Below are 14140 nucleotides of genomic sequence, written 5' to 3' on the forward strand. Positions count from 1 at the left end.
CCTGTCTATTTTGTTCCTACAAATTGTGCTTCTTCATCCCTGCACCATTTTCCCCTTTCTCCTCTTGCCCCTTCCCAGCTGATAACCCTCCAAATGATCCCCAGACCTATGATTCTGTTCCTGTTCTGGTTGTTTGCTTAGTTTGTTTTTGTTTTTATTTTTTAGATTCAGTTGTTGATAGTTCTGAGTTTGTTGTCATTTTATTGTTCATAGTTTTGACCTTTTTCTTAAATAAGTCCCGTTAACATTTCATATAATAATGGCTTGGTGATGATGAACTCCTTCAGCTTTACTTGTCTAGAAGCACTTTATCTGCCCTTCCATTCTAAATGATAGCTTTGCTGGATAGAGTAATCTTGGTTGTAGGTCCTTGCTTTTCATCACTTTGAACACTTCTTGCCAGTCCCTCCTTGCCTGCAAAGTTTCTTTTGAGAAACCAGCTGACAGTCTTATGGGAACTCCTTTGTAGGTTACTCTCTTCTTTTCTCTTAATGCTTTTAAGATTCTCTCTTTATCATTAGCCTTTGGCATTTTAATTATGATGTGTCTTGGTGTGGCTCTCTTTGGGTTCAACTTGTTGGGACTCTGTGCTTTCTGAATGAATGTCTATTTTCTGCACAAGATTAGGGAAGTTTTCTTTCATTATTTTTCAAATAAGTTTTCAATTTCTTGCTCTTCCTCCTCTCTATCTTATATCCCTATGACTTGGAGGTTGGCACTTTTGGAGATGTCTGAGTCTTCTTATTCTCTCCTCATTTTTTTGAATTCTTATTTGTTCTTTCTGTTTCAGATGAATGTTTATTTCTTCCTTTTGTTCCAAATCATTGCTTTGAATCCTGGATTCCTTCCCATCACTCTTGGTTCCCTGTATATTTTTCTTTATTTCACTTTGTATAATTCTTAGGCATAAGACATGGGTTCCAGGAAGTCAAGTCTGATTTCAGAAAGTCCTCAATAAATCTACTGCCCCCAGTAACTGCTGATGCCAATAACTCCCTATGCCCTGCAGTAATTCAGTTTGATAAAGATACCTTTTTCCACTGACAAAATTTTAGTAACTTCCCTGTTCTCAGACCCTACTTCCCTATCACTCGCTCCATCTGTACATTTGAAAGCCCCCCCAACTTCCCCACCTTTTAAAAACCCCCATTCTGTTTCTTCTCAGGGCTACAGTCTGCTGAAACTCAGCCCACCTGCTTGAACATCCTTCAATAAAGGCTTTGAACTGATCCAACCAACTCCTCCCTTCTTCTGGGTACAAATATAGCAATAAACTTCACTTCTACCTTTATTTTGTAGCCATACTCAATCATTTCTCTGAGCATCCTGATCACCAGTGTTTTGAATTCTGTGTATGATAGGTTGGCTATCTCTGTTATGTTTAGTTCTTTTTCAGGAGTTTTGTTTGTTCTTTCATTTGGGCCATATTTCTTTGCCTCCTCAATTTGGTAGCCTTGCTGTGTTTGTTTTCATGTCTTGGTAGTAAGACCTAATGTAGTAGGTGTCCTGTTGGTTCCAGTGGCACAACCTCCCCTACCACTGAAGCTGGGTATTCAAGGTATGCCCTTAATGTGGTCTGAGTACACCCTCCTCTTGTAGTTTAGCCTTGGTTGCTGTTGGCAGGTCAATGGGAGGTATTTACCTAGGCCAGTCAGCTGCAAGGACTGGCTGTGACCACTTAATACCAACCTCCACCCTCTGTGGAGTATCAGCTATGCAGGAGCATGGTGGTGGTGCTCTGGCATGGCCTGTAGCTGTCCACTGGATGCACTGGTCCTGGGGTTTCCCAGGTGGTACAAGCCAAGATCAGCCCCCATCTATGTTTTGCCTGGGGCCACCCTGCATGAGCTATAAATCAATCTGAGACGGCTGATACTTCTGCTAGGCTTGAAAATTCTCAAGCAAAGCTAAGCTGTGAATCTAAGCAGGTTGCTGGTAGTGCCAGGCCTGGAGCTCACTGAGGCCAGCTGTTGCTTGTTTGATATGATTCAAGATATGTACAGCTTGAGCCAAGACTAGCCATTCATACAGAAAAGCAGCTTGGGTGAGCCTGTAAGTTGGGTGGGTTGGAGTCTCTGGGGATCTCCAAAGCAGGTCAAACAGTGTTAGCCAGGTTGATGGAATCTCAGATAGGGCACCAGCTTGCTGACTCTGTTTGGGGAGAGTTTAGAAAAGAGACAATGGCCTCTGCTCAACTTTCTGTCTGGGAGAAAGCTGTCCCCCAGCTCTCGCCTTGATGCCAGACACTTCAGTTTCTCCTTGTATAACACTGGTGCCTTTCAAGCTGCCACCCCAGTGCTGGAGCTCAGAGGGAGTGAGTTTGAGTAAGTCTCCATGTGGGTTCTTTAAGAGGAACTGCTTGGGGCTCTAGAATTTTCTTCCACCAACTCAGTCCCTGCTGGTTTTTGAAGCCAGAAGTTATGGAGGCTTATCTTCCTGGCACTGAACCCTGGGCTGGGGGGCCTGGTGTGGGGCTGGGACTCCGTGCTCCTGAGATATCCCTCCTGAATTTTTATCCACCACACGTGGGTGAGGGACCAGCCCATTCCATGTCTGCACCCCTCCTACCCATTTGGATGAATGTGGTTTCTTTAATTCCGTAGTTGTCAGACTTCCATTCAACTCAATTTTTGACAGTTCTGGCTGATGACTGTTCTATATTTTAGTTGTAATTTTGATGTGGTTGTGCAGAGAGGCGAACCATGTCTCCCTACACTGCCATCTTGACCAGAAGTCTAAAATGTATTTCTTTTAAAACAGAAACAAAAAGAAACTTATTTAAAGGAAAGTAGCAAAATAATAAAAATAGATAAATTAACAATTTATGGATGTAACATACAGCCAACCTCAATGATCCCCAAGCCCCCAGCCCCCATACCTCTTACTAAGTGGCCCCAGGCCTGGCACTAGCAGCAACAAAGCTAGATTCATAGCTTAGCTTTACCTGAGAATCTCCAAACTCAGGAGATTGTTTTATAGCTGAGGCAGGGTGGCCCTGGGCAAAACATAGGTGGGGGCTGACCTTGGCCTGCATCCAGGAAACCCCAGAGCCTGTGCACCCAGTGGATAGCTACAGACCACATCAGAGCACCACCACCATGACCTTGCACAGCTGATCCTCCATAGAGGGTAGAGGTTGGTGGTAAGTGGTCACAGCCAGTCCTTGCAGCTGACTGGCCTGGGTAAATCCTTCCCATTGATCTGCCAGTAGCAACCAAGGCTAAACTACAAGAGGAGGGTGTACTCAGCCCACATAAAGTAAGCACCTCAAGTACCCATCTTGGGTGATAGGGGAGGCTGTGCCACTGGACCCTACAGGACACCTATTACGTTAGGCCACACTACCAAGACGGAATCATAGCAGCTCTACCTAATACATAGAAACAACACAGGGAGGCTGCCAAAATGAGGAGACAAAGAAATGTGACCCAAATGAAAGAACAGATCAAAACTCCATAAAAATAACTAAACAAAAAGGAGATAAGCAATCTATCAGATGCAAAGTTCAAAACGCTTGTTATAAGAATGCTTGACAGCATAAAAAAAGATTCTGTCAGAAATGAAGAATACACAAATTGAAATAAGAAACAATTTAAAAGGTATACATTCTATTTACTTAACTGAAGGTTCATGTTGTATTGATTTACTTCAGTGCCACCTTAAACTTGTCTCATGAGAGACAATATACAGATATTGATAAGGACATAACCATCCTTCATGGCTGTTTGGCCTGTCCTCCTCAACCCATGTTGATGTTGTCTAAAATGTTATCTTTCAACTCTCATAGATATATTTCCTTTACTTCTTCATTTTGGTTCTAGCTGCCTTTTGTTAAGGCAAAAATAGACCTTACCAAGATGCTTGTTCACGCTTACTTCCTCACCTCTTGCAGCATCTCCTGGATGTGTTTTTCATCTAAATTGAGTACTTCCTCCAAGAGTGCTTTCAATAGGATCTTTGCATGTGCCAAACCTTCTGAGGCTTTAGAAGTCCCAAATTATTATGATCTCACATTTGAATGACAGTTTCGCTGGATTTAAAATTCTAGGTGCTTTAACAGTTTAAAAATATTTCTCTACTATCTTCTTGAATCCAGTGTTCCACCATAAAAGTCTTATGCAAATTCAGTTCTTGTTCTTTTCTAGTGTATGACAGTCTTTGGAATTTCCTCATTGTCTTTGATGTCTTTACATTTCACATAATAAGTCTAGAGTTGTGTGTGTGTGTGTGTGTGTGTGTGTGTGTGTGTGTGTGAGTGTGGTGTGTTTTTCCTATTTTTCTCTCTTGGCAATGTATGAGTTTTTGACCTGAGATCTCTCCTTTTTCTATAATTCTCAGAGATTTATATCCTTTCTGCCAGTATTTTTTTCTTTCTATTTTTCTCTCTCACAGATTTTTTAAAAATAAATGTATGTTAGTATATCAACTTCTACTTTTTTATGTCTCTTCACTTTTGAAAAATTTTAATCCTCACTCAAGGATATGTTTATTGATTTTAGAAAGGAAGAGAAAGAAAGAGGGGGGCATCACTGGGAGAGAAAAACATCGATTGGTTGCCTCCTGTATGCGCCCTGACCAGGGATAGAAACAGCAACTCTCCAACCAGCTACACCACCCAGCCAGGGCCTTTTTGACTTTTTAATCTCCTAATGCTTTCTTCACCTTTTTTGAGAATTTCTCAACTTTTCTTCCAGTTCATTCTCTAGTAACATCTATCCTTTAGCACTTATATGATGGTCTTTATTTCAACTATAATATTTTTCACAACCAATATTCTACTTAGAAGTTTTAATTGTTCTTCTTTTTTTATTATTTCTTTTTAACCTGTTGTTCTATTATAGTTGTCCCATTTTTCTCCCATTGCTCTCCCCTGCCCCTCTCCCACAGTTAATCTCCACCCTGTTATCCATGTCCATGGGTAATTTATACTAGTTCCTTGACTAGACCTTTCCCCTTTTCCTCTTTTGCCCCCTCGTCCCCTGTCCCCTGGTCACTCTCAGTCTGTTCCTCATTTCCATGCTTCTGGTCCTATTTTGTTCATTTGTTTGTTTTGTTCATTAGGTTACTGTATTAGGTGAGATCATATGGCATTTGTCTTTCGCCACCTGGTTTATTTCACTAAGCATAATACTCTCCAGTTCCATCCATGCTGTCACAAAAGGTAGATTTTCCTTCTTTCTTTCTGCTGCGTAGTATTCCATTGTGTAAATGTATCAGTTTTTTGATCCACTCATCTACAGATGGACTCTTAGGCTGTTTCCAGCATTTGGCTGTCATAAATAGTGCATAGGTTTTTTTGGAACTGGTGTTTCAGGATTCTTTGGGTATAATCCTCTCAGTGAAATCACTGAATCAAAAGGAAGTTTCAATTTTAGTTTTTTGAGGAAATTCCATACTGTCTTCCACAGTGGCTGCACCAGTCTGTATTCCCACCAACAGTGCACTAGGGTTCCCTTTCCTCCACATCCTCACCAACACTGAATTGTTCTTCTTGAGTCACATAGTCTGTATCTTCCCTTACTCCTTTAGCTATATGGACAACATTTACTTGGAATTCTTGTACTGCCAGTTCCCATAGTTCTGCTCCCAGGAGTTTCTGTTCTTTTGGTGTGTCATCATTCTCTTAAGGTATAGTTCTCTTCAGATGCAATGTTGTTTCAGCTTGTAAATTAAGATTCCCCACGAGTTATCATATACCCAGTCTGGTCATAAGGTTAAATTCTTTCTAGTGAGTTTTAAAAGTGGAAAGATAAGCTCCGGAGTACAAGGGTAGCCCCTTGTGTACCCACATTGCTGCCATTCTCGTCTTTTGATCCAGGCTTCAACTTCAAACTCTTTGGACTTTGGAGAAGAAAGGAATTCGGGAGCAAATATCCATGAGAAGTTGGCCATCTATCATATTTTCATCAATACTTCACTGCTCTTGCAGTGCCTCATGGTCCCCTAGAGCACCGGTGCCTGGGCTGCTGCAGCCTATTTCTATGGTGAAGGACAGGCCATGACAGCCTCAAGGTACATGACTGCAGGAGTTAAGAGCAAATATCAAGTTTCCTCTCAGCTGTCTCTTGCTATGTCTCCAGCCACCATCTGCCCCGGACTGTGGTTGCTCTCTCCATACCCGCCATTCAACACACACCAGCACAGCCTCCAGCTCCCACATTGCTGTGGTTCTATTTGGTCTCACTACAGAAATCCGTGTTTATCTTTTCTATAGGTCCTCCAGAGTTAATGGCCTGTATCATCCTCCCCATTTCTCTTTCTCCACCTTGTACCTAAGTGCCAGGAGGAGCTTACCTGCAGCACCCTGTGCCTCAACTATCTTTGAAGAATCCTTGGGTTTCCTCTTTGTGGCTCTGAGGCTACATGAGCTATTTGGCTGGCTGGCCCTTCTCTGGACCCTACCTCCTTGTGAGACCCCTCCCAGACCAACCAGTGTTGAGGTTCATTGAGGAAAGGTGGGCTAGAGGTCCTCTCTGGAGAAGTGATAAGAATTCAGGAAGACACAAAACTGGGGACCAGAATATAGAATGGGATTGACCTCAAAAACCTTGATAGGAAGTAGAGAGGGAACAGAGCCAGCACCTTAGGGCCTTTGGGGTAAAACTGGGGCCTGGGATCATTACAACCAATGAAGTCCAAACTGGCACCAAGCCCAAAGGGAGGTGTTTCTCCAAAGCTGATGGAAAGCAAGGGGCAGATCTGGGACATGCAGGTACGGGGTCTTTCAGGACAGGCTTGCCTCTTGGGATACCCAGTACCTGCCTGACTGTCCTTGTGATCAGATCAGATAATGGTACACATTTTTCTCCCTGGATCTTAAGCCTATCAAGCCCTGAATGTAGCTTCCCACCAGCCTAGGACCCAGGGCCGGGCCTCCATGATTTCTCCTTTCCCAAATCTGCAGTTACCAACCTACCTGGACACCCTTTTTCCCTCCCCACGTTGAGACCCCAGACCTACCTGTACTTTCCAGGAGCCAGGTGGGGATCCACATAGGAGAAATAGTCAGGGATGAAGAGAAAAAAAGTAGGCAACAACTTTCCAGAGGCCAGGAAACAGAATGGAGTCTGGTCCCAAAGCTGTGAGAAGAAGTAAGAGACCCAGGGATAGTCCCTAAGTGTCCCTTAGTCCAGGGTTGACCCGTGCCTGAGGTCTACACATCAGAGGTGTTGGTGTGTATGTGTATAAGAAAAAGAGTCAGAGAGAGACTCTTGGTTCCTGTCTAGTGATCCCTGAACATCTCTTCCCACCAGGTGGGACCAAGGATAGGCAGAGTGGAACAAAGGTGACAGCCCTTCTCTGGAGACAGGGGCCTCAATCCCCTTGGACATCTGGAGTAATGGAGGTACATGGGGGGGATGAGTGGTGTTTCCCCCAGGCCCTAGGGGAGAGAGCATATTTCCTCAAGAAAGGAGCTCACCTGGAGACACTACCAGGCTGATGCTTTTGAGAATAGTGACCATGTTGCTGGAAGAGTTGAAATTTCCTCACCAGTAGGGCCCTGAGTCCTTCGCTCTCAGCTGAGTCATGGTGATGATGAAAAAGCCAGCATCTGGCACATCCCAGATCATGTACTGAGAGTCCTGAGCTGTTGTTCAGGGCTTGGAGCTGGTGACTAATCTGATACAGCCATGTGGAGATGCCTGCCAACACCAGGTTTTTTTTGGTTTTTTGTTTTTTTCTGTAGGGCTCTCCCTCAGAAGGGTACAGGCATTTCAGAGACAGTGTCTGGCCTGCCTCCTTATGAAACTCCTTAGGCAAAACAATCTTTCCCTGGGAACCTGGAGAGCAAGACCTCATGTCAGGGCCCTGGCTGAATCCAGCCACCCCTGCCACAGGGCTGAAGAAAGGGGAGAAGGACCAACTTCTGATGCCCACACCCAGAAAATGGTCCCCAGAGTCACCCTGCTCCCTCCCCCACCTCTCTCCTCTACTCCCTGCATCTCACCTGAGGCCAGGAACAGTAGCAGGACAGGTGTCAGGAGCAGGCACGGGGTTCCCCAAGCCGTGCCACCTCCAACCTGTTTCTGACCAAGGAGGACAGAAGGAAAGGGGAGGCCTCTGGGCAGAGGGAGCCAGAAGCTGGGCCTAATTCTGCCCCAACTTCTCAGCATCTCTGTGCTGGGAGAACCATGAGAAAAACCAACACCTGACTAGGGCTATAGTTTACCTGAAAGGCAGGATGTGTGGACAGAGGGGAGGGACAGGCAGCCAGGCCTGGGGGCCTGGCATCAGCTGAGGGTCTGTTTCTTGGCCTGGATACCTCAGCCCTGACTCAGTTGTTCCCTTTTTCTTAACTTCTCCCATCTTCTTCACTCCACACCTTCCACTCATCATGCTCCATGGTTGCTGGGAAACCTTGGAGAATGTCCAAGAAGAAACCATGATGTGATAAGAGGCTGTTCCCCCTTTCTTTCTCTCTGAGCACTGCCTGTGAATGGTCAGGGGCCCTTTGTGGCCTGACCAGAGTCCTGAATCTCTCTCATCCCCATGACCAGGTATGTGGGTCAACAATGCGTTTTCACCCTAGGAGGTTGGTGGGGGCAGAATTTGAATTCCAGGAACTGTAAGGATGGTCCCTGGGAAAGGTGGAGTCCAGGAAAGGTAGGAGGAAAGAGAGCCCTGAATGTGGATTTTTAGAGGGGAGGGCTGGAGAGAATGGATCAGCTGAGTGGGGAGAGAAAGCAGGGAGGGGAGCTGGACATCCTGTCCATATCGTCAGTTCTCACTCCCTAATGGTGCTCAATCAGTGTCAGTTAAAGGAATTCATGAGTGGGTGAAAAGATGAAAAACCTTTTTGTTTTAATAATGTATGTGTAAAACTGTGTGGAGGAAAAAATGGCCAAAGCTGGAACAACTTGAGTGACAAAATAAAGTGGTATTGAATTGAAACCCCAAGTATAGAATAAATACCCATGAGTGTGTACTAATATAAATAAATGATTGAATAAATGAGTGGGAAAAATAGACCAATCTCCCATGTAGAAGAATCCCAATAATTTATATAAACACTCTGACCTTAAAGGGGGAGGTAGCCTAACTCCCCCTCCCTTAAATATGGGCTCTCTGTAGTGCCTTCCCTCCAAAGAGCACAGTATGGAAAGGGGGAAGGGTAACTTTACAAACTGACAACAGGTCAGCCAAGGATAAGATCAACAATGATTACCATGTTTATAGTCTGTGGCCTATGATGTGATGAGAAAGTCACTTTACCTTTATGGTCTTTCTCCCCTAAACCTCTAACCCTATGAGAAAAAAACATCAAACAACTCTCAAATGAGGGACATTACAAAATACCTGACCAGTACTCCTTAAAATTGTCAAAGTCATCAAAAATAAGAAAATTCTGAGAAACTGTCACAGTCAAGAGTAGCCTAGAGACATGATGACCAAATGTAATCAGGTATCCTAGATGGGATTCTGAAACAGAAAAAGGATATTAGATAAAAGCTAAGCTAAGGAAGGGCAGATAAAGTGCTTCCCAGACAAGGTAAAGCTAAAGGAGTTTATCATCACCAAGCCCTTATTATATGAAATGTTAAAGGGACTTATTTAAGAAAAAGATCAAAACTATGAACATTAAAATGAAAACAAACTCACAACTATCAGCAAATGAATCTAAAACAACACCAAACTAAACAAACAGAACAGAAACAGAACCATAGATATGGAGATCATTTTGGATAGTTATCAGCTAGGAGGGGGAAGGGGGAGAACAGGGGAAAAGGTGTGAGGATCAAGAAACATAACTGGTAGATACAAAATAGACAGGGGGGGTGTTAAGAATAGTATAGGAAATAAAGGAGCTAAATAACATATTCATGACCCACGGACATAAATTAAGGGAGGAATTACTGGAGGGAAGAGGGGTGCCAGGTAGAGAAGGCAAAGGAAGAAAAGTTGGAACAACTGTAATAGTATAATCAATAAAATATACTTTTTAAAAAGCTAAAGAAATCTGAATGATATCATTATTGATTGATTGTGACAAATGTATCATATTAATGTCAGATGTTGCTAATAGTGGAAACTGGATATCTGGAAACTCTGTAATATTCTCACAACTTTTCTGAAATCTAAACCTATTCTAAAATTTAAAAATGTAGAGAGGCTACTTGTACTAAACCTGTTTATAAATACTCAGTAACTAACAAAGAAAAGAAAAAATGTTTTAAAAACTTAGTTTGGGCATCAAGAATACTGACTGCAGCCATTCAAGTGACTGGCTGATCTAAGGCTCACTCGCTGTGCTGCGCAGACTACGCATGGATTCCAGTGGGTGTTGAATTCCCGCCAGCACCTTACCCGGTAGGTTGTAACCTAGGTCTCTTTCACTATGTTCAGAGTGTCCTGTTCAGGTAGGGATTGTTTCACCTCCCACCCCACATGTCCCTGGACCGCCCTGCCCTGGTCCTAGCTGTACAGTAGCCCTTCTCTATATCACGGTTCACTTATCTCAGCCTCACTGTATCGCGGGATTTTTAAAAATATTATATTTATTTATCGTGGATTTTTCGCTATATCGCAGGATTTTGCAGTACTGTATACGTATGTTGTTAAAGTTACGTAGGTTTAAGAGTGTAGAATACGTTTAAGAACATAAGTAGTATTTATAAGTGTGGAAAAGGTTAATGAGGGAGTGGGAAAGGTTAATAAGGGACCGGGAACGGTTTATAAGTGTGTGGGAAGGGTTTATAAAGCCTTAAAATATATATAAATACTAAAATAAGTGTAAGGTTCCTACTTCGCGGATTTTCACCTATCGCGGAGTGGTCTAGAACATAATACCCGCGATAAGTGAGGGACTACTGTACATCTGGGCCCTGGGAGCCCCAGGGAGAAGGTTGACCACAGGAGAGAGGAGGTGGGAAGCTAGAGTTTCTGAGGCCAATGACCAGAATGTCTGGAGCCCAAACTGTCACTAAAAACCAGGAAGCTGCCCAGATAAGAGGGGAAAAATGGGGAGGGGTCTACAGCTACAGCCTATCTATGACCATGTGTCCTCACCATGGAGCTCATGTGAGTCCACAGCTACCCTGCATTAACCGGACTTCTTGGCTCAGTCAGGGAGGCCTGAGTTCAGAGCCCATAATCTATATCCACCCGATATGTCCAGTCCCCACATGACCCCACTCCTGATTGCCATTCTGGTCCTACCTTAGACTGTGCAGGAGCTTGTATGCTTTCCCAGCCTCTGTAATGCTTCCAGGGGCTGATCCCCAACTAGCTCACTGTGTGGAACCACAAGGGGGCGCTCTTGCAGGTAACCTGAAGCCATCATCCACATCCCTGTCTTGAGTAGGTAGCATCTGGCTGCACACTGTGGCTCTGCTGTGCTGTATTTTGTTACTGCCGTATCGTGGAAGCTCTTTGTTCCTCTCCAGACAGACTGCGAGTCCCCTGAGAGCCAGGCCATCTGCTCTCATTTACTGTGTGACCCTTGCCTTGCTCAACCCTATGTCCTCAGTTGTCTTTGCACATTCTGATAGAGAGGATGCCAAAGATCGCATCTCCAGGCTCTAGCGTTTTTCCTAGTGGAGGCTGAGCTGCAGAGCAGGCCAGGGGCTTGCCCAGAGTTTCACAGAGATTTCATAGCTGAGCTGGACATTTGAACCCTACCTTCAGCGCACACCCAGCACTTTTCCCACTGCTGAGCAGCCTCAAGCACCTCCAGCTCCCTACGAGTGTCCCCATCATCCATCCCAAACAGCCGAGGCTCAAGGTCAAGGCAGCAGCAGAGCAAACTCCAGAAAAAGGACTTAGACACTAAAATAATATGAGCCCTTTCTTTGAGAAAGGAAAATAAAAGAAATCAGAAGTGTGATTGTCTAAGAGAAATACCTGCTTTAATTAAAGGGAAACTTTAAGTCAAATTACCCAGATGTAAAAGTACCATGTACTATAAGTTTTCATTTATATTAATAAGGAATCTAAGTTTATAACCAGGAACTGAAAACTTTGTTAGCCAACCAGATAATGTATGAGAATATCTTTGTACATTGTCTAAAAGACAATATTCAAAATATTATTGTTGAATGCTGGCTTCCCTAATATCACCAACACAACTTGTTGATACAAGAAAGCTGAGTTTATAATATATGCGAAGCCAGCATTTGACAATGTAATAAAACCCATCCGTTTTCCCCTTATGACTTATGTTTTGGGATCTTATTTAAGATGTCCTTTCCAACCTGAAGCATAATCATATTTTGAACATTGTATTTTAGACAATGCACAATGATACAGTTTGGACATTCCCAAACACAAAACAACAAAGAAATTGCCTCCCTATGAGAGGGGTGAGGTATTGTTAAAGTTCATCTCAGTCGTCTAGAGCTGTGCTATCTAATAGTCTATTCATTAACCACATGTGCCCATTTACCTTATAGATAATTAAAATTGAATGAAAAAATTCACTTCCTCAGTTGCACTTACCACATATCAGATGCTCCACAACTATATATGGCTGGTGACTGCTGCATTGGACAATACAATTATGGGACATTTCCACCATCCCAGGAAATTCTGTCTGATGGCACTGCTTTCTAGATTTTTTTGTATGTTTTACTGATTATGCTATTACAGTTGTCCCAATTTCTTTTCCCTTTGCTCCCCTCCACCCAGCACCACCCCCAGCAACCCTACCCCTCTTAGTTCATGTCCATGGGTCATGCATATAAGTTCTTCGACTTTACTCTTTCCTATACTATTCTTAACATCACCATCTATTCTGCACCCTCCTACTATGCTTCTTAATTCTTGAACCATTTCCCTCCTTCTCCCCACTTCTAACTCCCAACTGACACCCCTCCACCTGCTCCCCATACCTATGATTCTCTTCCCACTCTGACTCTCTGCTTAGTTTGTTTCTGTTTTAATTTTTTTAGATTCTGTTCTTGATAGTTGTGATTTTGTTATCATTTAATGTTCATAGTTTTGATCTTCTTTTTCTTAAATAAGTTCCTTTAACATTTCATATAATAATGGCTTTGTGATGATGAATTCCTTAAGCTTTACCTTGTCTGGGAAGCACTTTTTCTGCCCTTCCATTCCAAATGATAGCTTTGCTGGATAGAGTAATCCTGGTTGTAGATTCTTGCCTTTCACCACTTTGAGTATTTCTTGCCTGTTCCTTCTTCCCTGCAAAATTTCTTTTGAAAAATCAGCTGATAGTCTTATAGGTACCCATTTTTAGGTAACTCTCTGCTTTCCTCTTGCTGCTTTTAAGATTCTCTCTTTATCCTCAACCGTTAGCATTTTAATTATGCTGTGTCTTGATGTGGTCCTCCCTGGGTCTAGTTTGTTTGGGACTCTCTGTTCTTCCTGGACCTGTATGTCCATTTCCTTCCCCAAATTAAGGAAATTTTTCTTCATTATTTTTTCACGTAATTTTTCATTTTCTTACTCTTCCTCATCTCCTACTGGTGCCCCTATGATTCTGATGTTGGCACATTTAAAGCTACCTCAGAGTTTTCTAAGCATCTCCTCATTTTTTTCAGTTCTCATTTCCTGCTCCTCTACTGCTTGACTGTTTTTTTCTTCCTTATGTTCCAATTCATTTATTTTAACCCTGGTTTCCTTTACCCCTAGTTTTGTGTGGATTTTCCTTCATTTCACTTAGTATAGCCTTCATTTCTTCCCTGTCATGCTTAATCTTTTCTGTCAAATCTGTGAGCATCTTTATCACCAGTGTTTTAAACTGCATCTATTAGGTTGGCTATCTCCTCATCACTTAGTTCTTCCACTGGAACCTTGATCTGCCCCCCTGTTTTAAGCCATACTTCTCTGTCTCCTCATCTTAACAGCTTTCTGTGTTTACCTCTGTGACTTAGGTAGAGCTGTTGCACCTGTTATGTTGTAAGGGGCAGAGCCTTAGGTATTTGTCAGTGCTGGTGACCCACTTCACTGTGTTGTGGCGCTATATGTGGGGGAGGGGTCTGAGAGGGAACAATGCCACTTGCCCAGCACCTGCCCCCTTTCCAGGCACTTCTTCCCTTTCCCATACTAAACAAGCAGACTCTGCTGAGAGACCAGCAATTTCTTCCTCCACTTCAACCCACATTGGCTTTTACAGTCAGAAGCAATGTGGCTCTATTTTTCCTGGCTCTAGAACCATGCGCTGCAGGGTCTGGTCTGGGGC

The sequence above is a fragment of the Furipterus horrens genome, unplaced genomic scaffold (genome assembly GCF_987537825.1).
Source record: "Furipterus horrens unplaced genomic scaffold, mFurHor1.1.pri manual_scaffold_6, whole genome shotgun sequence".
Classification (NCBI taxonomy): domain Eukaryota; kingdom Metazoa; phylum Chordata; class Mammalia; order Chiroptera; family Furipteridae; genus Furipterus; species Furipterus horrens.